The following is a 27,324-nucleotide window of genomic DNA, read 5'->3' as shown; positions in this document are numbered from 1 at the left end:
CACGAAATAAATTTATTTTGCTCAAAAGAAAAATCAACTCCTCCAGGCTTTGGATCCAGAAAAGCTGAAGTCCTAGTTCTGACACATGCTAATCACTGCCCTTGGGACAAGTTGTGAAACTTTCCAGAGACTCAATTTTCTCATTTGCAATATAGAGATGATAATATCTGCTTCATTGGATTACTGATAATTGAAAGAACTGATAGTATATAAAGTGTATAGCACAAAGTTTTACATTAAGAGCTCTGAAATTATTATTATGTGACTATTATTCCATTTTTCTAATGTTTCCAACATTCTTTTCTACCCTAACCATCATTAAGTGATGTTAACTAATCCACAAGACTTTCCTGTGTACACATTGTTGTGATGATGGTGAAGATGGAATGAAGAGAAGAAAAGTAAAAGGAAGCTTTTAGAAAAGCTAGAACCAAGATTCTGCTTCAGAAACCACTGCCAGCTCTGTGGAGCCTGTCAAGGGCAGTGGATCTAATCTTTATTGAAAAGAACTTCAGGCAAACCTCCTGAAAGCGACTGTGTGTCCCCTCAGTCTCATCCCTACATTGAGAAAATTGTGCCATCAGTTCTTTCTCAGATGCTGACAGCTTATTGTATGGGGCTATTAAGAGAGTAACCAAGGCAGAGACAGACAGGAAAATGACAGGACACTCTTTATGATACAACCAGAACTAACTGCTTCCCAACACAGAGGCCCATGTGGAAAGGCAATGAATTAAGAATAACCTTTGCAAGATCTATTTTTAAAGAGCAGGAAAACTAAAACCAAAAGCTTCAGGGGTTTTTTTTTGTTTTGTTCTGTTTTTTCTTGAGATGGAGTCTCACTCTGTCACCCAGGCTGCAGTGCAGTGGTGGTGCAATCTCGGCTCACTGCAAGCTCTGCCTCCCGGGTTCACGCCATTCTCCTGCCTCAGGCTCCCGAGTATCTGGGACCACAGGCCCCCGCCACCACACCTGGCTAATTTTTTGTATTTTTAGTAGAGACAGGGTTTCACCCTGTTAGCCAAGATGGTCTCGATCTCCCGACATCATGATCTGCCTGCCTCGGCCTCCCAAAGTGCTGGGATTACAGGTGTGAGCCACCGCACCTGGCCTTTTTGAGATGGAGTCTAGCTCTGTCATCCAGGCTGGAGTGCAGTGGTGCAATCTTGGCTCGCTGCAACCTCTGCCTACCAGGTTCAAGCAATTCTCCTGGCTCAGCCTCCCTAGTATCTGGGATTACAGGTGTCCACCACCAAGCCCAGCTAATTTTTGTATTTTTAGTAGAGACACGGTTTCACTGTGTTGGCCAAGCTGGTCTCGAACTCCTGACCTCATGATCTGCCCGCCTCGGCCTCCCAAAGTGCTGGGATTACAAACGTGAGCCACCGCACCCAGCAAGCTTCAGGTTTTTTATCGGAAATAATTACAATTTGTAACCTTGTAGGAGATTACCTTAACAGTCATAACCATTAGTTCATTACACAAAATACAGGTTTGTTGGTGGGAAATGGTTCAGTTGGTGCTTTCCTGTTACTAAGTTGCCGACACCATCCCTCCAAATACGGAATCTATAACTTGACAGTGATGGAGGACAAGGGCACTCAAAGCTCAGCTCCCTCCACACTGGTTGCCATGACTACAACCTCACGGACCCTTCATTTCACAACTAGGCAACGTCCACAGCTTTTGAATCAAAACTAGCTTATTCCATTTTCATTTGAGTCAGATCTAACTGAATTCTTACATGCCTTGTCAAAAACAATAGTTTTGCTCTTAGTATAACATCATGTTTTGTTTAAAAAAACAAGCCCCTTTTTGTCCCCAAGAGTCTATTATAGTTCTGCCTCCCAGAGACTGAGAAAATACATCATTGTATGACCTGCAAAGTCTGAATTGCTTAAAATGAGCTACATTTTTCAGGCCATCTTAGACATAGGTTACCATACAAACTTTGTACAGATACTCAGAAAGTACAGATTTTGCATTTCTATTTATATTTAAAAACCACAACCATGACGCAAAGATTCTTTTAAAATCTCATCAAACAATACTTTTTAATACCAATCCCTTTTGTCTCTATCTGGACATGCAAGGCACTAACCAGAATAGAAAAATACGTTTCAATTCCATGAAAGTACAAATAAGTGAAATAAATCTAGTATAGCCAGTTCTTGGCCCTCACCAGTACCTGTGCCACCACACCAGCTATGAAGTGCCATAACTTTGTTAATCCCGTAGGCAAATAAAATAAATACACCACCAAGATACCTCCAAACTATTGCTCCTAGTACAGCAGAAAGAGGAGAGGTACTGAATTATTTTAAAACCAAAAATTTATACATCTCTTTACTCATTCATATACTTAACAATTGCTTGTTGATTATCTACTATGTGCCAGGCACTGAACTGAGTCTGGGGCATGGTTCTTTATCGAAAGAGGCATACAGTCTATTCTAAAATTTGACCAGTAAGCAAACTTAAAACTGCCCATGATAATAGCTAAAATGAGGCTTGAGGAAGAAAAATACTGTGATAGCCCAAACATACAACCACAAGAAAAACCAGGAATTTGCACAATGGGTGTTTGGGCTGATTTCTGAATAGAAAATTGGGGTTTGGCCAGTGGAAAAGGAGTGAAGGGCTACTTCAGATGAGAAGCATATGCACGGCCAAGAGGTGTGAAGCAGCAGAGTGTACTCACTTCCAGGGGCACTGAGTGATACAGGTGAAGATTCAGCAGGATAAGTAGAGATGCCAGGTCACAGAGGTCCTGTGTGCACACAAATACAAGTGCTGAGGACCAGACAGTGGAGAAACTTGGGAAGTAATGGGATCTGATTTGTGTTTTAGAATCACGATCCTTTGTGTAGAGGGTAAGACATTATAAGGATACACTGGAGTGGAGGAAGGCTCGAGCCAAGGAGTTATTACAATAGTCCATGTGAGAGGTGATAGGGGCCAGTTCAGATGGGGATGAAGAGGAGGTGACACATGCAAGAAATATTCAAGAAATACAACTAATAAGAATTAAATAAATAAGCTAGAGGGAGCAAAGGAAAAGGAAGCAATGATGACACCTTGGCTGTTGAGTTTCAGTGTTCCTGTGAATGATGGTACAATTAGTTGTAATTAAAGGTGCAATTATGACTCATCTAGCACAAGTTGAACTTCGAGATGTTGAGGATTAAAGATAAAATACTGGATCTCAGTAGAAAACTTTGATCTAGGGACACAGATGTAGGTGTTATCAAATGTAACTGATACTGAACTTCAAAATGAAGAGAAGGAAAAAATAAGGACTAAAGTCTGCAATATTAGGTTCACTGTTATTAAGGAAGTCAAAAGAGAGAGAAGATGCAGCAAAGGTTACACAAGGCAGTTAAGAGAAAAAAATAAGATTAAATAGTGAGAAAGAAAAGCAGTTAGTACTCACATTCAGGATATCTCAAACCTGCTATGCCACTGTCATTAATTGTGATGCATATCCTGTGTTACCACACTTAATGCAATCCAAAGAAGTATATGTATTTGCCATCCTAAGAGGCAAACAAGTTTGTGTCTCAGTTTCACACCATGGATCTGAAATCTTTCAACAAAAATAGCAACTCTGAGGTTTACAACTGCTGAGCCAGGGTACTTTATTAGGTCCAGCAGTAGGATATTACTGTGGGCACCTGCATTCTAGTCCTATTTATGATACAAAATGCTTTATACTAACACATAGCTTCTCTGTCACCTGCATTCTCTGTGGCCATCATTCCATTCTTTAGACGCCCCTGGAAAATGCACAGCTCGTATGTCAAAAAAAGTTATTAGGATTCTACTGGTAAAACTCTAGTTTAGGGGTCTTACAAGTTTTATGATTGATATAATTGGAACAGAAATAGAATGGGACCACTGATAATTTAGCATGCTCTGCTCCATCCCATTTCTTTTCCCATATAAATAATTTCTATTTTATTAAATAATTTATATTTATTTAAATAATTTAGATAATGATAATTAGTAAAGATAATAAATTTGTATTAGGAAAGTACAGAAATAATCTCTTAATGTTTAAGAGAGGGGCACATAAAATATCAATTTACCGTGAATTATTTTTATAGCATACTTGACAAGTATATTTTAAAGGAAAAACCAGAATACAATTGAGCAAAATGACACATACTAATGTGACTGAGAGAACTGGAGAAATAGATATGACCGGGAGTAGAAAGTGAGTTTATATCAGGAAAGAGAAATTATACTTGAGTCCAGGAATATTTAGATTATGGAAATGTGATAATTAGAACATGATAGGATAAAGCAAGCCTCTAGCAGTAACTACTGGAATGTTTGAGCAAGTGTACTGTGTAAATCCAAGTTAATATCCTGAGACGGGAGGCCAGTTCAGGTCCATTCCTGAAATAGAAGACATATCTTAACAACTTTATTACCATCACTTTTAATGGATTACATTTAAGAAATAGATGAATATGGCCAGGCACGGGGGCTCATGCCTGTAATCCCAGCACTTTAGGAGCTGAGGCAGGTGGATTACTTGAGCTCAGGCGTTCGAGACCAGCCTGGCCAACATGGAAAAACCCTGTCTGTACTAAAAATACAAACATTGGCCAGGTGTGGTGGCATATGCCTACAGTTCCAGCTACTTGGTAGACTGTGGGAGAATCACTTGAACCCAGAAAGTGGAGGTTTCAGTAAGCAAAGATCCTGCTACCACATTCCAGCCTGGGCTACAGAGTGGGACCCTGTCAGAAAAAAAAAAAAAAAAAAAAAAGTAGATGATATGAATAACATCCATCTCATTGCACTTCTTCTTGATAAGAATTAAATAAATAAGCTAGAGGGAGCATAATTTAGCCAGAATAAGCTTTCTGCTAAATCATTTGTACAATTGCTTATTGCAGGCTCACAATTACTTATCACAGAGCTTTCCAACACAGGTCCCTTCAATGAGTTACAGGTATGCCAAGGCATGGATCCTCTCTGCTCAGCAACAGTCTGGCCGGCCCAGTTAGGTAATGTCTCAGTATGAACAGCCTCCTCTATTTACCCGTAACTGCTGTATAAGTATTATCTTTATGTATACCATGATGTGAATGAATGGATGAAAAAATAAATAAGTAGAAAGACCAATACATCAGATCAGAAATAGTGAACTCCAAAATGTTTGTTTTTCTTGTTGTTATTGACTTGGAATCAATATAAATCTTGAGAATAAAAGGGGAAGAAGGGTGGAGAAACCAAGAGAGTTTATAACACTTAAAAATTATATAACTAACATAAAACCAGAAAGCAGTAGTTTCCAAGCTGAAATACTGTCATTCAAGTCAAGTCCTCAACCCAATACAAACTTGTAATTGAGGCATTTGACAACTCTCTATTACCTATTTCCTCTTCACTGCATTTATTTCTCATCCCTTACTGCCTAAATCTTCCCACTCACAACCAGCTAATCTGTTAACATTTCTCTCCTACTAAACCTTCTCTTTCTTGTACACATTCTTTGACAGGTTATATTTTCTGTTTACAATCTTTGCTCTACCTGGTTGATCAATTCACCAACAAGAAGTCAGAAACATAAAGTAGGCCAGATGTATCAGTCAGGACATACTAGGGTATAACAAAGTAACAAATCGTACCATTGTTTCAGTGACTTATAACAACAAAGGTATTTGTCTCATCCAGGTTACCTTTGCAACACAGTTTGACTGTGGGTCTGCTGCATGAACTTTTCACTCTGGATCCAGGTGAACTAAACAGTCTCCATTTGTTATAGTCTCCATCATGGTAGCCAAAATAAAAAAAAAAAAATCTGACAAAGAATAAAGTAGTTTGTAAAACTTCTTTGGCCAAAGAAAATCACATGGCCAAACTGATTCCATTGCGGAGGAAAGTATTAATATATTTTACCCAGGAAGATGAAGTGTTTATAATAAAAAGAAATACAACTTATCACACATCTTATATTTGACATTTTCCTTGTTCTTTTCTGTTTTTATTTTCCCTTGTCTGACCTATCCTAAGTGCTCTTTCAAGTGGCCTAATCTTTACCTCTAACATCTTCTTCCATAACTTCTGAGGTTAAAAATCTTGCCATCTGCCTCTTTGTCCATCATATTTGTTATTTCACAAATTACCAGGATACATGCTTTGTCCATTTTCAAATTAGCATATACACATTTTCCCATATTTTTATACTGGGTTCATATATTAATTATATTTACACCTTGTCTATTATAAGCTTTTATGAGTTGTCGATTTCATTTTAAATTCATAAATACAATTTTATGGTATTTGGTTTTAGATTCACACAATTTAAAAGAGCCCAAATAAGTCATTTTCTTGATGCTTCTCTGTTATTATATTAGAAAATACTCAAACTCAAGATGATACGGATATCTACTTATATTTTTTTCTAGTAATGTGCTGGTTTTATTTTTACATTCAAATCTCTAACCTGTTTAGAATTTTTTCTTTTCAAATTTTATTTTAGATAATGGGGTACATGTGCAGATCTGTTACATGGGAATATTGCAGGATGCTGAGATTTGGGGTATAGATCCCATTACCCAAATAGTAAACATAGTATCTGATAGGTGTTTTTTTAACCCAGCCTCACCCCCTTCCACCCTCTTGTAGTCCACAGTGTCTACTGTTTCCATATTTATGTCAATGTGTGCTCAATGCTTAGCTCCCACTTTTAACTGATAACATGCAGTATTTGGTTTTCTGTTCCTGAATTAATTTGCTTAAGATTATGACTTTCAACTCAATCTATGGTGCTGCAAAGGACATGATTTCACTCTTTATTATGGCTGCATAGTGTTCCACGGTATACATGTACCACATTTTCTTTATCCAATCTATCATTGGTGGGCACCTGAGTTGATTCTATGTCTTTGCTATTTGAATAGCACAGCAATAAACATACAAGTGCACGTGTCTTTTTGGCAGAATGATTTATTTTCATTTGGGTAAAGGGATTGCTGGGTCAAATAGTAGCTCTGTTTTAAGTTCTTTGAGAAATCTCCAGACTGCTTTCCACAGTGGCTGGACTAATTTACATTCCCATCAAGAGTATAAAAGTATTGCTTTTTCTCCACAACCTCATCAGCATCTGCTGGTTTTTTACTTTTCAGTAGCCATTTTGACTGGTGTGAGATGGTATCTCATTGTGGTTTTGATTTGCGTTTCCTTGATAATTAGTGATAATGAACTTTTTTTATGTGTTTGCTGGCCACTTGTATGTCTTCTTTTGAGAACTGTCTGTTCACATCCTTCACCCATGTTTTTAATGGGGTTATTTGGATTTTTTTTGCTAGTCAATTTCTTTAAGTTCCCTATAGGTTCTTGATATTAGGCCTTTGTCAGATGCGTAGTTTACAAATATATTCTCCCAGTCTGTAGGTTGTCTGTTTGCTCTGTTGATAGTTTATTTTGCTGTACAGAAGCTCTTTAGTTTAATTAGATCCCACTCGTTTATTTTTGTTTTTGTTGCAATTGTTTTTGGAGACTTAGCCAAAAAGTTATTTGCCATGGCCTGTGTCAAGTAGTGTATTTCCTGGGTTGCCTTCCATGACTTTTATAGACTTTTATAGGTCTTATTTTAAATCTTTAATTCATTTTGGTTAATTTTTGTATATGGTGAAACATAGGAGTCTAGCTTCAATATTCTGCATATGGCTAGGCAGTTATCCCAGCACCACTCACTGAATAGAGAATCCTTTCCCCATTACTTGTTTTTATCGTCTTTGTCGAAGATCAGATGGTTGTAGGTGTGTGGCTTTGTTTCTCAGTTTTCTATTTTATTCCATTGGTCCATGTGTCTGTTTTTGTACCCGTATCAAGCTGTTTGGGTACTGTGGTTTTATAGCATGGTTTGAAATTGGGTAGTGTGATTCCTTCAGCTTTGTTCTTTTTGCTTAGGATTGCTTTGGCTGTTCAGGCTCTTTTTTGGCTCCATATAAATTTTAAAATAGTTTTTTCTAATTCTGTGAAGAATGATGTTGGTGACTTGATAAGAATAGCATTGAATCTGTATCCAAAGATGCCAAGAAATTTAGTAAAAATGATTCAAGAGCTGAAATTTATTTTAACATATGTTATGAAGTAGAGATCTAATTTTATTTTTTAAAAATTGCCACTTTTTTATTCAATACTATCATCTGTTATTTTCCCACCAATTTGGTCCATATTCATCATAAAATAAATCCCAATATACACTTAAATATGGCCATGATTTTTACTTTATTTCACTAATATATCTATTCCTTCTGGTGCTGGCATTATTATGACTTTATAATACTTATCAATATTTGATAGAACAAGTATTCTTAGCATTTAAAAAAATGTATTGTTCATATTGCGCTCTCATTCATTCAAAATAAGCTTTAGGATCATTTTATCTAGTCACCAAATTGATCTACTTGATTTTTTATTATGAATTAATTCAATCTAGATTTGCTGATCATGGACAAATTTAAAATATTAAACCTCATATTCCAAAGTATATCTAATTATTAATTTTTCCTTCAAGTCCTTTATAGTTTGTCCTCTCATTGACTCTTTACATTCCTTATTAGCTTGCTTCTTACCCCAGGTGTTTTAGGTGTTTGTTGTATTTTGATCAAGCATTTTTGTAATTGTCTTTGTTGCTGCTGATGATGTTTATTATTAAATATTCTAACAGGTTATTTCTTGCTTCTGATGTTGTTTACCATTGTATATTCTAACAGGTTATTTCTTGTATATAGGAAAGCTATTATATTTACACACTTACATTAACTCACTTAATAAGTTTTGTGATTTTTTTGGTGGATTCTGGGCTAGGTTTTCCAAATGGACAATCTTACAATCTGTAAATTATAATAATGCTTTTGAATATACTTTCTCAGTATTCACTCTTTTATTCTTATTTCATTGGCTGTGATGTTTAAGAGGCATGTTAGCATGTTACACTCAATTCCCCATCCATTCAATGAGTTGCTAAATCTTGCCAACTGTGGCTCTACAATATCTCTCTCCTATTTTGTATGTCTGCTCTAATTCTGTCACTCATCAAAACTAACTGATCTTTATGATTCATAAAGATTTCCCTGTCTGGGGAGAATTCATTGACAGCAGGCCACACTCCAGGAAATGTTAAAGGAAATTCTTTGGGCAGAAAAGAAAAAAATGACACCTGAAGGAAATTTTTGTATCTTCCCAGAGAAACAAAGATTACTCAAAATGGTAAATGTGTAGGATACTGTAAAATAATATTTAAAGATAAAACATTCTACATATATAGAAATAAAATGTATAATAATAATAATGGCACAAAAAATGGAGGGAAAAAATGAAAGTGTACTGTTTCAAGGCTCTTATAGTATACGCAATGAGGAATAATGTTATTTGCAGGTAGACTGAGTGGTAATCCTAAAGGTGCCCATGATAAAACTTACAGCAGTGGTATTCCAGTAGAAAGCCTTTAGTCTAAAATTGAGGATTCTAAAGAGCTTGTTTACATGGGTTCTATCTGTTAGTATTTATCATATTATAAACTAATTTTTAAATACGTTTTTAAAAGTGTTAATATATTCTTAGTTTGTTTGGGATACCATAACAAAATACTGTAAACTGAGTAGCTTATAAGCAATATAAATTTATTTTTCACAGCTCTGGAAGCTGGGAAGTCTAAAACCAAGGCATTGGTAGTTTCAGTGTCTGATGAGGAACTGCTTTCTTGTTCATAGACAGCGCCTTCTAGCTGTGTCCTTAGAAGGCAGAAAGGGTGAGGGGTTTCCTTTGGGACTCTTTTAAAAGGGCACTAAGCCTATTCATGAGGGCTCTGCTCTCATGACCTATCACCCCCCAAGGGCCCCAACTCCTAATACCATCAGTTTTAGAATTGGGATTTCAACATATAAATTTTGGAGGAACACAAACATTCAGACTATAGCAAAATTCAATATATGACGACACACAAATATCATATAATGAGAAATTACTATATGTAGCAGAAATGGTTTAAACTGTCATTATTTTATATCTTGCAAATTTCCTTAATGTTGGCCTAAGAAAAGACAGCTAAATTCCCATATCTGCATTCATCTGTAATCTGTTTTAACATAACATGACATAATGGCGTGTTGAAACCCTCATTGTACGTTTGTGACAACAAGAGATGTAAAACTGCAAATAACTCGTAGTACTACTGTGAAAATAGCTTTGACCTCACAGATTCCTTAACATGGGTCAAAGAACCACAAGATTCTCTGCCCAAGAGCCAAAGCAAAAGAAATAAAACAAAGAGGTATAGCAATAAGAAACAAGTGAGAATAAAATGTAATACTAAAAATCACTTACTGCAAAGAAAAGGAAAACAGCAAAAAAGGAATGAATAAAGTACAGATTCAACAAATAGGAAACAAGTAGCCACATGGTAGACTTACACTATAATGGTACTTACATTAAACATAAATGGATAAAACATTAATGGGATACAGTTATCACACTTTATCAAAAATTAAGACCCAACTGTATGCTATCTAAAAGCAACTTCTTACAAACATACAGACAGATAAATTACGTGTGAAAAGATGGAAAAAGATGAACCATGCAAACATGTTAATCATAAGTAAAGTGGCTATTTTAATACCAGTAAAATGGACTTCAGAACAAAAAATATAACTTACCAGGAATAAGGAAGTATCGTTGATCCTCACTATTTGTGAATTCTATATTTTTAAATTCGCCTACTCATAAAATTTATTTGTAATCCCAATATCAATATTTCTAATACTTTATTTTTTTGAGACAGAGTTTCACTCTTGTTGCCCAGGCTGGAGTGCAGTGGTGCGATCTCAGCTCACCGCAACCTCCGCCTCCCGAGTTCCAGCAATTCTCCTGCCCCAGCCTCCTGAGTAGCTGGAATTACAGACGCCTACCACCATGCCTGGCTAATTTTTTGTGTTTTTAGTACAGATAGGGTTTCTCCACGTTGGGCAGGCTGGTCTCAAACTCCTGATCTCAGGTGATCTGCCGGCCTCGGCTTCCCAAAGTGCTGGGATTACAGGCGTGAGCCACCGCACCCGGCCCCCAAACTTTCAGACTTATCCATGGACCTGCACACGGCAGCAAAAAATTTTAGTCTTCCAACATTCATGTTCCTAACTGAAGTTGAGCAAGGCAATACTCTGCCTTCTTGCTTTAGCTCTCCTACAGAGATGACCAGAAGATGGAGACTGCGTGAGGCAGTGCAGTGTAGTGTTAAGAAGCTTTGGCTCTGAGGACAGTTCATATGTAAATCCCCACTCTGGTAACCTGTTAGTGGGACAGCCTCAGGCAAGCTACTTACTTAACACTTCTGAATCTAATTTTCTCTTTTGTAAATCAAATAAAATAGAATCTATGAAGATGCATTGTAGTAGAATTTAAGATAATAATCTATATAAGTATGTACATATTTTCCCTAGGATCGGTATTCACTAATTCAATGTTCTCAGTGACATTTTAGAACATAACTACCATGAAAAATGATAATAGCTATTATCATTAACTATTTAAAAGAGCCAACTCTTCAAGAAGAAATAAAAATACGTAAATGTTTATGTACCTAAAATTAGAGCTTTAAAATACAAGAAACAAAAACTAACAGACATATAGAGATATAACAAATCCAACAATTAGAGCTAGAAATTTCAAGACTCCGTCCTCAGTAATTCATAGAATGAGTTGGAACAAAATAAGTATGAATCTAATTAACATTTTAGTATACTCAACTCAGTTGGAGAATACACATTATTTTTCTAAGTGCACATCAAACACTCTCCAAGATAGGCCTGTGCTGGTGCATAAAACAATTCTCAATAAATTTAAAAGAATTATAACTTTAAAATAATAAAGACCTAAAATTGATCATCTGAAATTCCACCTTAAAAGCAAGAAAAAAGCAAAAAGTAAGTAGGAGGAATGAACAGAGCAAAAATCAGTGAAATAGAGAAGAGAAAAACAATGGAGAACAACAATAAAACCAAAAACTCATACATAACCTCAAGCTAGACTATTCAAGGAAAAAGAAAGGCAAAAACTACCTATGTTAAGAATTGAAGAGAGAAAATCACAAACAATCCTATATGCATTAAAATTATAATATTATGAAATTTTTATGGCAATAAAGTCAAAACTTAATGAAGTAGTCAACTTTTGAAAGGCACAAAAAATGACCAAAACTAACTGAAGAAGTAACAGTAGTACAATAGCTAAAGAAATCAAATTCATAATTAACTTCCCCAGACACCACCACCACCACCAAACCTTCAGGGACAGATGCTGCATTGGTGAATTCTATCATACACATAGCAACAAATAATTCCAATTCTATGCAATCTCTTTCAGCATACAAAGGAAAAACAAACCTTTTTTTCTTGTAATACAAAAATATACACATGCATAACTAACAAGCAATAGGGGAAAATGTAAACTATTTTAAATAATCTATACAATAAGAAACCATAGAAAAAGGAACACAGAACATGTTCTGTGTTCTGTGTTTATGTTTATGGAGAAACATAAATCAACTTGGAAGGTAGTAGATTTAAGTCCAGATACATAAGTAGCTTTATTAAATGTAAATGAATTAAATACTCTTATTAAATGACAAAACTTGTCAGACTGGATAAAAAAACGACAACAGTAGACACAACAGATACACCTTAAACATAAGGATGAAAATAGATTGAAAGTACAAGGAAGGGAAAAGTTTACGATGCGAATCCTAAATAAAAGGAAATTATTGTAAACATACAAATACAGTGTTTGAGGCAAGACACATCACTGAAGATGAAGGAACATATCAATTCACCAGGAATATAAGTCTAAATTTATCTGAAATGAATGATGTGTTCAAATTATATAAAGCAAAACTTGACAGAACTAAAAGAGATATAGAAAAATCTTCCGTAATAGTGATAGGTGTTTTTCAGTAACTGAAAGGTAAAACATAAAGCTTTTAGAAAATAACATAGGGGAATATCTCTAATGATCTTGGGTAGATAAATTTTTCAGAAACAGAATGCATAATGCACTAGCTATTAAAATGTTTAATTTCATTTCTACAAAATTAAGAACTTTGCATTGCTAAAAAAAAAAAAAAAAAAAAAAAAAAAAAAAAAAAAAAAAAAAACCTTTAAGAGAAAAAACCCAAAGTAATAAATAGAGAAAATATTTGCACTGGATATACCCCTCAAAGAACTTATATCCACAATACAAAAAGAACTCTTATAAATCATTAAAAATAGAAAGTTTAATTTTTTTCAATGCACAAAACAATTGCACAGAAGAAAATATCCAAAGGGCCAAAACTCATTTGAAAATAATCTAAAGCTAATGGGTCATCACACAAACCCTAAAATGGCCAAAATTTAATTCTCACAATACCTTCTTTTGTCAAGAATGTAGAAATAGAACTCCCATACACTGCTTTTGGGACTCTACACTTGTACCACCACTCAGGAAAACTATTTGGCAATTTCTACTAAAGCTGAACGTATGAACAGGCTGTGATGCCACAATTTCACTCATAGGTATACTCCTAACACAGTGCAACATTTGCACACCAGAAGTCATGTGATGCACCGTTAAAGAAAGATTACTGGTGGGAGCCTCAAATTAAAACCAATATCGCTCAGCAGTAGAATAAAGCACATAATGGTGAACTGAAACAACAAAATGCCCATACTAATGCTGTCTGCCACGTGCAAAAGCATAGATGGATCTTTTATAGAGCTAAGTGAAAGAAGTCAGACAAAAAAAGAATACTTACCCTAATGCAGTTGGATTTACTATGACGATAACAAAGTTCCCTTAACTTGCTCAGATTTCATCTAAAGCTCTGTACCTAATTTTGTATTTATAATTTTGTTTTTATTTATTTAAAGAGAGTTGCCAAAATTGCTTAAGTTTTCAGACCCCAATGAATCTTTTCTTTTCTCTTGCTGTATGATTCCAAAATAGAAAAATTAAACTGCAGTATTAGAAATCAAGTTAGTGGCTAACTTGAAGATGGAGTGATTAGTAATTGGAAATAGGCACAGGCTTGGCTTCAGGGAAGCTGGTGATGTTCTCTTTATTAATCTGCAGAGATAAATCTATGATAATAAATGTTTAGCAACTTGCTTCCTGGAAGCAAAGGACCCGATATTTGAATATTCCTGCCATGCTCAATTTCAAGCAGTTGAACAACCAGAATATTTAACAATAACTCTCAAAAATTAATGCAAGCCATCTCCAGCACACCACTCTAGGGTGTGGTTACATGGTCATGTTCATTTTGAGATATTTCACTGACATATAAACTTCTGATGTAGTTTATCTTCTGTTGTTGTTTTAATTTCAGTAAAAATAATACTTAAGGAATTCTAGAGGTTATACTCTTCCTTTTAGGAAGTATTAAAAAATAAAATCAAAAGCAAAACAAAATAAACAAATACTGAAGACCATTCAAACAAATTCAAGTTATTATGGAAATGGATACAGTGAATAAATTAAAAAGTAAATGTATTCTGAAATTTTACAAATTAGAAAGAAAAGGTATATACAAATACATCTGAGATTTAAAAACACTATGTACAAATCTCTGCTAATGCTATTTCACATTACACTGTAATTATGTATTTACTTTTATGCAATTCCTTAGAAGGCTATACTCCTTAAAGGCAGTCACTGGGTTTTGTTTAACTCTGTAATGTTAGGCACGTAATAAATGCCTGACATACAATGTGCATTAAATAAACATATTGAATAAATTACACATTATACAACAGGGCAATATTTAAGAGTTTTAAGACGATAGCAGACACATGATAATGATGCGGGAGGTCACAGTCAGAGTACGAAGAAGCCACTCCTAGCTGCTGTGATCAGAGAATATATATTCCTATGTACTTTGGGCCATATGGTTCTACTTGCAATAAAATGCTCCCCCTAGACTCCACAAGAGGTCAGAGTCTTCTTTCTTGATCTAATGAGGCTAGGGGATCTTATTTAACAAACCAGGCATATAACAGCTGAAAGAAAAGAGCTCATTTTTTCTTTGATAGTATTGCTGAGTGCAGAAATTATGCAAAGCAAGCAGAAAAAAATCCTGTGTGTATTTCAAAGTATTACACAGATGCTTAAAATAACTTTTTATTTTACATTTAGCTATCTTGAGTATAGCCAGGGGTGTCAATAGCTTTCTATAGGTTATAGTCCCTGAAAATATTTAACAAGAGTAAAATGAAAGTTCAGCAAAACAACAACCTGTTATAGCTACCTCACTTAAACGTTCAGATCTCATACTTGCCAGTGATCCCTCAATCAGATTCTCAGGGAATGTGAGCTCAAAGAGCATATTATGTCCAATGGCATAGTGGCAAATGATTATACGGATGTTGCTTGCTCTCCTGTGTTTTCCTTTTTTTTTTTTAATGATCCAAATATAACTCAAAATCAAGGTGCCAGTTGGTGGGTGGTGGTGGTGGTGGTGATGGTGATGGTGGTGGGGCGGGGTGGGGGGTGGCGGCACGTGTGTGTGTGTGTGTGTGTGTGTGTGTGTGTGTGTGTGTGTGTGTGTTTTCCTTTCTGGGCTAATCCAGAAAAAACTGTTATCCCAGAGATGAGCAGAGCTTCTCATCTAGGCATGTGATGGAGGGGAGACGTAGACAGAAAAAGAAGCTTAAACTTTCACAAATTTATGTTTGCTGGAATAACTTAATCTTTTTCTAAGGGTTGTCCAAAATGTATGTTTCCATATTGCTCAGAGTCTGATAATAAATGCATTTCAGGATCAAGAATAACACTGGACTCTACGTTCCCATTAACAAGTACTAAAAGGAGTGTAGGGGAGAAGGTAACCGAGTAGCAAGCTGACCACCAATGGCAAGGCCACCATTAGATTCCATAACAACACTGGTCATCTGGCTCAGAGCAAGGTGTCAAGCTGAAAGGAAATGCTGGCCATGGACAAGAAAAGTAGAGCCGTTTTCAACATGTCCTGAGACCCTCAAACAGGTTGAGCAATGGAGAGAGAATAATCATCTCCTAAAGTAAATAAACTGGAAATAAGATACAATTCAGTCCCATGTTATGTGATTGTGACTCATGAAAATTTTAGATAAAGTGATATAGAAATAATGGTAAAGTCTCAACATAGATAATTGAAATAGTGAAAAATACTCACAATTGTTTTTAATGTGTAGACAACCATATGTTTTTTGTTGTTGTTGTTGTTTTTTTTGAGACAGAGTCTCACTCTGTTGCCATGGTTGGAGTGCCATGGCACTGTGTCGGCTCACTGCAACCTCTATCTCCCAGGTTCAAGAAATTCTCCTGCCTCAGCTTCCCGAGTAGCTGGGATTACAGGCACCCACCACCATGCCCGGCTAGTTTTTATATTTTTAGTAGAGATGGGGTTTCACCATGTTGGCCAGGCTGGTCTTGAACTCCTGACCTCAGGTGATCCACCCGCGTCAGCCTCCCAAAGTGCTGGGATTATAGGTGTGAGAAACCACACCCGGCCGAGAACAATATGTTTTAAAGTTTCTGGAGCCAAGTGAATTCCGCAGCACGCTATCTCTGGTTGACAAACATTCTTTGTCGGAATCATCCTTTGTCGGAATCAGCCTTTATTGTAAATTTCTGTGCACACAGCTTCTTATTCAGCAAGTCTGGGAAGTACTCAAGAATATCTATTTTTGTATAAGTTTCTCGGCTAACTCTAATGCACCCAATCCATGGCCTACAATTTTAGAATTCTTTCCAGAGACTGTAAAACTCCCTAGGGTAGATATAACTGAGTAGGGGAAAAGTATAATGTACTGATTGAAAGTAGGAATTCTAGCATCTTATTTAGAATTCTGGCTTTACTACTCATTAGCTCTATGTTTTTAGTAAAGTAATTAACCTCTCCTCCCCGAGCCTCAGTTCCCTCATTTGTAAAACGAAGCTAATTGTAGAACTCAACTCATAATCTATTTGTGAGGCTAAACTACATCCAGACTAAGGATTGTTCAAAAAATGTTTGCTATTGTTATTATTATTAAACTTGTGTTCTAAACTCTCAGTAAAGTGCACCTGGTGCTCAAATAATAGTTTATGAATTGCCTTGAAGAGAATGTAAGTACAATGAACTTTACAGTGGATTCTAAATGTTCAATAGGAATATTTTATAGCTAAGCTCTAGTTTAACATGTATTCTTAGAAAGAAGATGTATGAGATGTGAAACTGCCATTAGCCTAGTGGTAGTAGTAATAGGATAGGCCAGGTGATGCAGACTCAGCAAATTAACCCTGAAACATAAGAAAAGTGTGTGTTTTTCATCACAGTATATGACTAATGCTAGTCAGGGAGGCACTTAAAGGGGAACTGTACTCTATGCAGGCTGACAATGTCTCTACCATCTGGAATGTTCCATTTTTGCCGGTCAGAGGAAAAGACAGCTGGAAAGTCACACGCTAGAGCTTTACAATTTTGTTCCAGAAGGAATTTACATCACTTTCCCTCACAGCCCATTGTCCAAAATGAGTCACGTGGACCCAGCTCCCTGCAAGGGGTATAAAAATGTCAGCAAGCTGATGGAATGGTAGGTGAGTACCACTGTCTCTAGTCTATTAGCATTTATAATGACAGTTACAGCCACCAAAAATTCAATCTTACTATGATCTATGTAGTTATATGTATGTATAGTTTCTAATGTTATTCTCACAACAGCCTTGTGTCTTACATATTATTATCTATTGTCAAAGGAGAAAACAGGGATAGAAGAGCTAGTTAACCAATTTGTCTCACAATGTCACCATTTCACTCATCTCTTTGTCATCATTTCTCACCGAGGTGGACCTATGGCTATTCTTTTCTGAAGCTGACCCCTCCACCTATGCTGTCTTTATCAGAACTTTGCACTTGACCATTTTCTTCTTCCTCATCCTCAGGAACTCCACCACTGGTACTTCTCCTTATGCCACTATCATCACCACTGGTACTTCTCCTTATGCCACTATCATCACCACTGGTACTTCTCCTTATGACACTGGCATCACCACTGGTACTTCTCCTTATGACACTGGCATCACCACTGGTACTTCTTATGACACTGTCATCACCACTGGTACTTCTCCTTATGACACTGGCATCACCACTGGTACTTCTCCTTATGACACTGGCATCACCACTGGTACTTCTCCTTATGACACTGGCATCGCCACTGGTACTTCTCCTTATGACACTGTCATCGCCACTGGTACTTCTCCTTATGACACTGTCATCGCCACTGGTACTTCTCCTTATGACACTGTCATCGCCACTGGTACTTCTCCTTATGACACTGTCATCGCCACTGGTACTTCTCCTTATGACACTGTCATCACCACTGGTACTTCTCCTTATGACACTGTCATCAACACTGGTACTTCTTATGACACTATCATCACAAGGTGGGAAGCCATAAAAAGTGCCACATCTCTACTGTGTTCCCAAGTTCGCTTTTCTTTTACTTTTAAGCTTCCCAAAACATGGTCTATAATGTGTAATTTATACTTTACCCCTCACCTAAGACCTTGAAATCAGCCCTGTACTCTCATTATAACTGTAGTTATCCACTGTAACTGTAGATATGCGAATATTGGAAATCTTGATGAAACCAAATGAGTACCAGAAATAAAGTTTTGGAACCTGACTCTGAATTCTTGTGCCATAATAACTGTGTAACCTCCAGCAAACCATTTAATTTCTGTGGCTCCAATTCCTCATTTCTGAAGAGTGGCTCAACGATATTTGGACGGCTGAACTTACACCTTGGTTTGGTGGATTTAACATCATCATGTAAACAAAAGTGAGAAACCAACAAGCAATTTGGAATAACCCTTTATGGTTTTAATTTTCAAATCAAATAACCTCTTCTCAGTCTTTAACCAACTGTTTCTGCCAAAATACACCCCCAAAAATTCCACTCAAATCCTTTTATAAATTCCCCCCATTATTTTTTTCTCTTCAGTTAACAAACATGCTCAATTTTCTCCCCTCTATTAAACCATTCCCCAGTTCTTTGCCTCCATGTCCAGTTGCCAGTGGTTTCTCTCCATGCCTCTCCTTCTCATGGATATATTCTGAATGGTATAGTCTATTTATCCATTGTCCATGTCCTACCATTTGCACATTGACCTAGGTATTTGTCTTCTCCACAGATTATCCACATACTTCTATGTAAAGTCTCTAGTCACTTCCTAATTATTAAATCCAATGAATACTTAACCAGCCTTATTTTATTTTAATTCTGGGACTGACATGTTGACTACTCTCTGCTCAAAATTCTCTTCTCATTTGTACTCTATGACACCATTGCCTTCCACCTCTGCAGCCATTCCTTTCAGGCTTTTCCTCAGGGTTCTCTTCCATTTCCTATACCTAAAGCATAGATGATCATCATTGTTTTATCATTAGTCCTCTTTCCTACACATTTTAAAAATATTTTCCTGAATAAGCTCATCTCTTCTCATGAGTTAGTTGAGAAAAGCTAGCTCTTTAATGCTGACAACTTCTAAAGCTACATCTACAAACATAAAAATAAACCAGAAATCCACCCCAATGGGCCCATGCATAAACCACATTTGATGATTTTCTCAAAACTCTACAACATGAACTCAACTCCAGGAAGACCCAACTGCCCATTACTCACTGAACATACCTGACTCATCTCCACCTTCATGCCATTTCTCTTGTTCTATCTATAACTATCGCTTGTCTCCATCTTCTTTCATCTATCCAGATGTTATGCATTGTTCATGCTCCACCAGTTTCCCACGGCTTTCCAACAACTTATCTTGGTTCACAACTTTTTTCTTCTTCTGAATGTCTTTACTAGTTTCTCCAATAAACACTGTTTCAAATATCCTGCTAGGATTGAGGGTTTGTTTTTTTTTATAACTTCCCCCTTCCTCTAGATATTTATAGCAGCACTTATTTTGTATATGTGGCTGTGCCACCCAGCCACAGATAACTGAATCAGATAGTAAAAATTTGTCCCGTGATGAACCAGTCAGGATCTCTGTCCTAATAACTGGAATCGGGACTCAGAGATAGCTAATCACTCTGGCTTGATTACTTAAATTTAAAATGTATAAAGTGGAGAATCATAGAAATGCCATTTTTAGATAAGTGCACGATGAAGCAATAAAATCCTGACCTATAGAAAAAGAAAAGAAGAAAGCAGGTGTGCAGAAGAGAGCAGACATGAGATTTCAAGGCAGCTGCTGACTAGTTTTCTAATAGTTTTTCAGTCTCTTACGATGTTTAGTGGCATATCCTGCCTTGGGCAAGGATACACTGATGTCCTTCTAATTCCCTTTTTGCTTCATAGTTTGAAGGGATTTTTAAAATACTTTTAGCAAAATGAAATGTAACCAAACTCACTCATTTTTACACCTATCACATATTATCCTATGCTGTTACTTAGCTATTTCAAATGTATACAGTGTGTTTCGCTACTTAGATGGCAACCTTCTGTAATGAGAGAATTTTGTCTGATGGTTTTACTTTTTTCCTGAATCCTCCCAGTAGTTCCCATATGTACCATGGGAACTCAATGAAATTCACTGATGCAAGCACTCCAGTAAACCTAACTCTGTTTCCCCTCTTTAGAGTCTACCACAATGCTGTGAACACATTGATACTCTCATATTTAGTTTAAATAAATTTATCACTACTAAAGAAAACATTAGGGAAACTCTCCAGGAAATTAGTTTGGGCAAAAATTTCTTCAGTAATACTCAAGCACAGGCAACCAAAGCAAAAAAGGGCAAATAGGATCACATCAAATTAAAAATTTCTACTCAGCTAAGGAAAGAGTCAACTAAGTAAGCCGACAACTGCAGAACTGTAGAACATATGTACAAACTAACTATCTGACAGGGGATTAATAACCAAAATATGTAAAAAATTCAAACAACTCTATAGGAAAAATCTAATAATTGAGTCAAAAAATGGGCAAATATTTGAATACACATTTCTCAAAAGGAAACATACAAATGGCAAACAGGCATTTTTATGAAAAAGTATTCAACATATTGATCATCAGAGAAATGCAAGTGACAACTACAATGAGATATCATCTCACCACAGGAAAATGGCTTTTATCCAAAAGACAGGCAATAGCAAATGCTGATGAGGATGTGACAAAAAGGGAATCCTCATGCACTATTGATGAGAATGCAAATTAGTACAACCACTATGGAGAACAGTTTGGAAGCTTCTTAAAAACTAAAAATACAGCTACCAGCGGGGTGCAGTGGCTCACGCCTGTAATCCCAGCACTTCGGGAGGCCGAAGCGGGCGGATCACTTGAGGTCAGGAGTTCAAGATCAGCCTCGCCAACATGGTGAAACCCCATTTCTACTAAAAATACAAAAATTAGCCAGGCGTGGTGGCAGGCATCTGTAATCCTAGCTACTTGGGAGGCTGAGGCAGAATGGTTTGGGCCTGGGAGGCAGAGGTTGCAGTGAGCCGAGATCGTACCACTGCACTCCAGCCTGGGCAATTGAGCAAGACTCTGTCTCAACCAAAAAAAAAAAAAAAAAAAAATTGAGCTACCATATGATACAGCACTCCCACTGCTGGGTATATACCAAAAAGAAGGGAAATCAGTATAACAAAGAGATATCTGCATTCCCATGTTTATTGCAGCACTGTTCACAATAGCCAAGATTCAGAAGCAACCTAAGTGCTTATCAACAGATAAATGGATAAGGAAAATATGGTACTTATACACAATGGAGTACCATTCAGCCATAAAAAATAAATACATCCTGTGATCTGCAACAATGTGGATGGAACTGGAGGTCATTAAGTTAAGTGAAATAAGCCAGTCACAGAAAGACAGACATCGCATATTCTCACTTATCTGTGGGATGTAAAACTCAACACAATTGAACACATGGAGGTAGAGAGTAGAAGGATGGTTATCGGAGGCTTGGAAAGATAGTGGAGGGTTTGGGGGAGATGGGTACGGTTAATGGGTATATAAAATAGTTAGAAAGAATGAATAGTACCTAGTACTTGATAGCATAAGAGGGTGACTGTAGTCAAAATAACTTAATTGCACATTTTAAGCTAACTAAAACAATATAATTGAATTGTTTATAACACAAAGGATAAATGCTTGAGGGGATGGACACCCCATTTTTCACGATATGATAATTACACATAGCATGTTGTATCAAAATATGTCATGTAATCCATAAATATATACACCTACTATGTACCCACAAAAATAAAAAATAAATAAATAAAATGTTTCTGAGATTTCCATGTCTATTATTTTCAATCTTCTCTCTTCACTTCTTAAAGCAAAGAAATAAATAGGAGTGGTGACAGGGAACTCGTGTGTAGGCAGAAAAAAAGAGAAAAATCAAGAAAAGATGCTGATAATAAAACTCTTCAATCAAATCTTTTCTTATTATATTATTTTCTTCACCTTTACTAATATTTGCTCACTCTTCAGAAAGGTGATTGGGAGTGATGCTTAAATAATCAAACTGCAGACATTATGGACTGATTCTTTGTTTTTATTCTTTGCAGAACTTAATGAATATATCCAAATATGCTTTGACCACCACTAAGTAAAAATAGGCTTGGATTAGAAAATAGAACTGGAGTCTTATCCTTGCCCTGTTGTTAATTATTTGACCTTTGGTAAGCTACTTGATATTCCTGCACCTCAGTTTCCTCAGGTGCCAAATGACAGTCATATATTCTACTATTAATCTCCAAGAAAATGTAAAAATGAAAAGAAGTAGTAAGTTAGAAAAGCTTTTAGAAGCCCACATTAAATATGGTCATAGGAAGATTAATAATCAAATACTACTTTGCATTTTTAACAGAATTTGTCTGAGTGTGAAAAGAAACCTCTAGATATTTAAAATATCTCTAAACTTATAATGAGATTCTTTATTCTCCACATCCCTTTCTTAGCCTGTGTTCGACCTACCTGCTGTTTATCCTCTCCAATCTTTTTCTGTTTCCTCTTGAGCCCAGACTGCCAGCTGTGTTAAACTGTGTGATAATTCTGTGCTGTGAACAATTCCCCGAGGAAGCAGAGCCAAATGCCATCTCTGTGACTTGTCTTGGGAAGAGAAAAGTTCCAAATTGAAAACTCATAATGTCAATCCCTTGTGGTTGCTCTTACCACTCTACTGTTCATAAAGACCTTGAAGCAAGAAGTAATGGCCCTATGATAAAGACCAAATCACCATTATCAGTTGGAGAGCTCTCTGCTGTGGCTCAGAGTTCAGTGTTAGACAGACTGGCGTTTGGTCTTCATCAACTAAGGATGACTCTAAAATAAGAGGTATCACTCAAGCCTTGGGAAATAACTTTCACAAGCCTTCATAAGGACACATTTTCATTTCAGACAACATTGAGCAAAGGGCCATGTAGGTTATTCTTAATGGGTTTTTCAGTGGGTTTTTGTTTTTTCTGTTTTTTGTTACTGTTGCTTTTCTTAAAAAAAAAAATCTGCACAGAATTATAATGTTGCTTTAGTGATAGAAAGTACATGTACCTGGAGATCTGTGGGGAAAAAGTGTTAGAAAACTACTTGTCAAATCTGAAAAGTAAGCATCATACATGCACAAACATGGCTGCTTTTTTCTTTCATTTTTATTTGTTTTAAATATGGCATTTCTAAGTCATAAAACAAAAGGTTGAAATCTCTCTTTTAAATTTGTTGGGTAAATGAAGAGATGGCTTGTCTGTGAAAATGCTTTCCAACGAATTTCAATACCTTAATGAATAATAGATAAATTTCATTTCCTCCCGATCCTTTCTCTATGTGGCAGCCAAAGTGATCTTTTGAAAACCCAAATCTAATCATGTCATTTCTTGATTAAAACTCTTCAGCAGGTCCCTAATGTCCTCAAGATAATGTCCAAATTATTATATTTTAAAAGAGCTTTATGACTGGTCCCTAATTATTTCTCAACTTTGGGTCTCTAAGCCATACCCTGTAATGTACCCCTTCATTGCACTGCTCCTCCTCCGCCACTTCCTGACACATACAACTAATTACTCTGGATTCTAGTTATATTGACTGTTTCACGAACCACTTAAAACCACCCTAAAACCATGTTCTGTCCCTCTGTCTCAGGTTTTACTGGCTCCTAATCTTGAGGTGTGCCCTTTTCCACATGCCTTTCAAGCACTCTGTACTCACCCCTCATGATTTTTATCACAGATATGAGTTCATTCCTCAAGGTCAGTGTCACCTTGTATCCCCATGACTTAAAGTCCAGCATCAAAGCATTGCTCAATAAATATTTGAAGTAGGTCTATGAGAGATGGCTGGAAGAGAGGGAGAAAGGAAAAAAGGGAAGGAGAGAGATAGCAGGGAGATCAAGACTCCTAATCAGGTTCATTTCTGCTGATATCCAGTTTAGGAATTTGGCCTCTGGAATCCTCAAATGCTCCAGGATTTCCTCATCTCTGCTCCTTCCCTTTTTCTGAGCTGGCTATGCCCCAAATTAGTATTTGCCCTTTGCTGCCACATTCCTCCCAGATCCTCCCAGAAATGTTTCTCACCAAAACAAATGTATTTGGCCTCAAAGCCCTTAGGCATTAAAAAGTATCCTTTTTTAAACTCAAGACTGGGGACCTCTGTTATTCAAGATAACAAAGGAGAAGCAGCCCAGAAAACCCAAAAAGGGCTGTGTAGCCAAAGATGAAACCAGAATTTAATTTTGGCCAAGTACCACATAATCTGAGAGCACTGGTCTCTTTAACTCAATCTGTCTTTTATCCCTTTATATCCATTTAATTAGACATATTCAATGTGATTAAATGGCAGTATTAAATGTAGCAGAGTACCCTATGAAGATAAAACTTGTTTTGTTATTGTGAGATGGAGCCTGTGGAGGGTAATTAAGTTCAGATGAGGTCATGAGGATGGAGTTACCCATGATGGGATTAACGCCCTTGTAAGAACATAAAGAGATGAGAGCTCTTTCTCTCCACCATGTGAAGATACATCAAGAAGGTGGCTGTCTATAAACCAGGAAGACGGCGCTCAACAGACTGAGTCTGCTGATGCATTGATCTTGGGCTTCCTAGTCTCCAAAACTGTGAGAAATAAATGTCTGTTGTTTAAGCCACCCATTCTATGGTAATTTGTCATTGAAACCCTAGTTAAGAAAGACAACTTGTTAGTGAGAGAAATTACTACTCATATCACCCTATAGGCAGAAACAGGAATTGACCACAGAATCATTAAAGATGGTATTTCTTGCAAGAATAAATGCTGACAGAAGAGACTTTAAATGGAAAGAGAAATTACCCTCTTAAAAAAAAATGAGGAAAATAGGTACGGACTTTCTGAAAGTGTAATGTACCATGTACTGATGGACACCAGAAGCATTCTTGCCCTTCTATTGTGTGCCTGTCTATAGCGATCCGGAAAAGTGAGCTAAATATGCCTGGCTAGATTCGCAGGCCCTGAGATTAAATAGAACCTGGCAAGTTTCTGATTATGCTACTGTCTTCTAAACCCAAAGCCGTTGGACATATTCTTAAAAGTGCTACAAATCTACTCTCTTAACTTTGCACACATTAACAGATTTTTAAAAAATTTAATTATAGATAAGACATGCAAAATTGGCGTTAATTACATCCTTAGGCTTTTCCTTCTCTTTACTTTTTTCATATTAGAGGGAGAAACTCACCTAGCGAAGATGTGCGTTGGTGTGTACGTGGATAAGTTATCTCATGTTGATGCTCTTTTTTATGGCTGCACTGTTGGTAAAGAGGCAGAATGTTACACTTCTTACTAAGTCAAAGTAGAATGATGGCAAAATGTGAAGTTTATTATTAGAGTAATTATTAATGAACGTGCTACAAAATGCTGAAATAGAAGAGATGCGCTCAGTTTTGTTAAATGAAAAATCAGCACAGAATCATCATAGAATAGCAACAAGAAATTTAATTTTGGATATCTGCTGGAAGTCTCACTTTTATGAAAGCAGAATAACTGATGAGAATTGAAAATAAATGATAAACTTAAGTTACAGAGGTGAGAAGAGAGCCATAGGTAGGAAGAATAAAAGTGGTTGCTGCTCAATATCACAGAAGCCCTGTAAAGTGAAGCCAACTACTGTTGAACTTAATCCAAATTGTACTATCACAACCTGGGGCTTCTACTTTCTATTCACGCATGGTTACTTCACCAATCTTTCATTGTCTCTGCTCTTGCCATCTGGTTTCAGCAACAGTTATCTCCAGAAAAAATTGTAAGTCAAGCATCTTGTCACTTTAATGAAGTTTACTAAAGACTCAGATATTACAGAAGAGGCATTGGGTCACAGGTCTCAAGGCACTCCATCATTGCTTTGGTTCTTTCCTCAGCCTTCCTACAAAGAACCCTAAAAGTATAATCTGGTCTCCTAAAACCACTGGTGGGAGAGAAGTCTAGCCAGAGCAGTTTCATAACCCCAGCCCTCTGGGAAAATAAGGAATACATTTTGCTCCACCTATGACATGAATTACTCACTAAGCTAAGTAGGCTAAGACATCTCCTAACTCTTTCAGCCATTTCAATTTTTGAATTAAATTGTTTTATAATTAAACCATGCTTCCACAGTCTGTTGAAAATTATTGAACCTATTACATGCGTGAAACATTTGCATGTAAAAAGCACTCAAAGTTAACTACATGCACACTAATGAACAATGGAATATCACAGAGCTATCTAAATAGTTTCAGCCTATTTTTGATCATGTCCAAACTCAAATGTTAATAATGTATAATACTTTGTAATGCTTCCTCTTTATATTAGTGGTTTTCTGAAAGAAATTCTAAAAGCACAAAAAGATACATAAACATCCTTAGATAATGAAATACTAGGGCGATTAAATATTAATGCCCTATGCATGCAATTAGCCCCATTTGCTTTAAAGTTATGTCTATGGAGGTAATGAGTGAGGATAATTTAATAAGAGGATGATAAATTTATTTCATGTAGACATGCAATCTGAATCATGCTGGTCAAATTTCTCTATAAAATGCATTTTTTTAGATAGCATTATCAAGATCATCTTTCAATATAACCCTGATTTTTAAAAATATATAATACTGTGACCATTCTCTAACAAATATTCCAGCACCTTTATAAGCATTTAAATGGTATTAAGTTTTAAAATATATTGTTACTTGTCCAAATAAAATAAAATGCAGCCAGCTGCCAGATGCTATGGGAGTTTAGATGCTGTAGTGCTTTTATGAAGGAGCCATAAATTGCCTACAGATTGTGTCTTTGTTTTCTT

General features: G+C 36.4%; 1 long non-coding RNA gene across 1 annotated transcript in view; it reads right to left on the bottom strand.

The window, feature by feature from the left end:
- The window catches only part of LOC107973463 (uncharacterized), a 42,770-nt gene extending 16,961 nt beyond the window's left edge, over window positions 1-25,809 (bottom strand). Inside the window, exons 1-2 of the long non-coding RNA XR_001715769.2 lie at window positions 25,729-25,809; window positions 23,004-23,138 (exon numbers count right to left, since the gene is read on the bottom strand). This is a non-coding gene — a long non-coding RNA (uncharacterized LOC107973463). The remainder of the gene's footprint in view (window positions 1-23,003; window positions 23,139-25,728) is intronic.
- Between the last annotated feature and the right edge of the window lie 1,515 nt (window positions 25,810-27,324).

Source organism: Pan troglodytes, chromosome 12 (genome assembly GCF_028858775.2).
Source record: "Pan troglodytes isolate AG18354 chromosome 12, NHGRI_mPanTro3-v2.0_pri, whole genome shotgun sequence".
Classification (NCBI taxonomy): Eukaryota; Metazoa; Chordata; class Mammalia; order Primates; family Hominidae; genus Pan; species Pan troglodytes.
The sequence above is the reverse complement of the archived record's forward strand: the minus strand, read 5'-3'. Positions and strand labels throughout refer to the sequence as shown.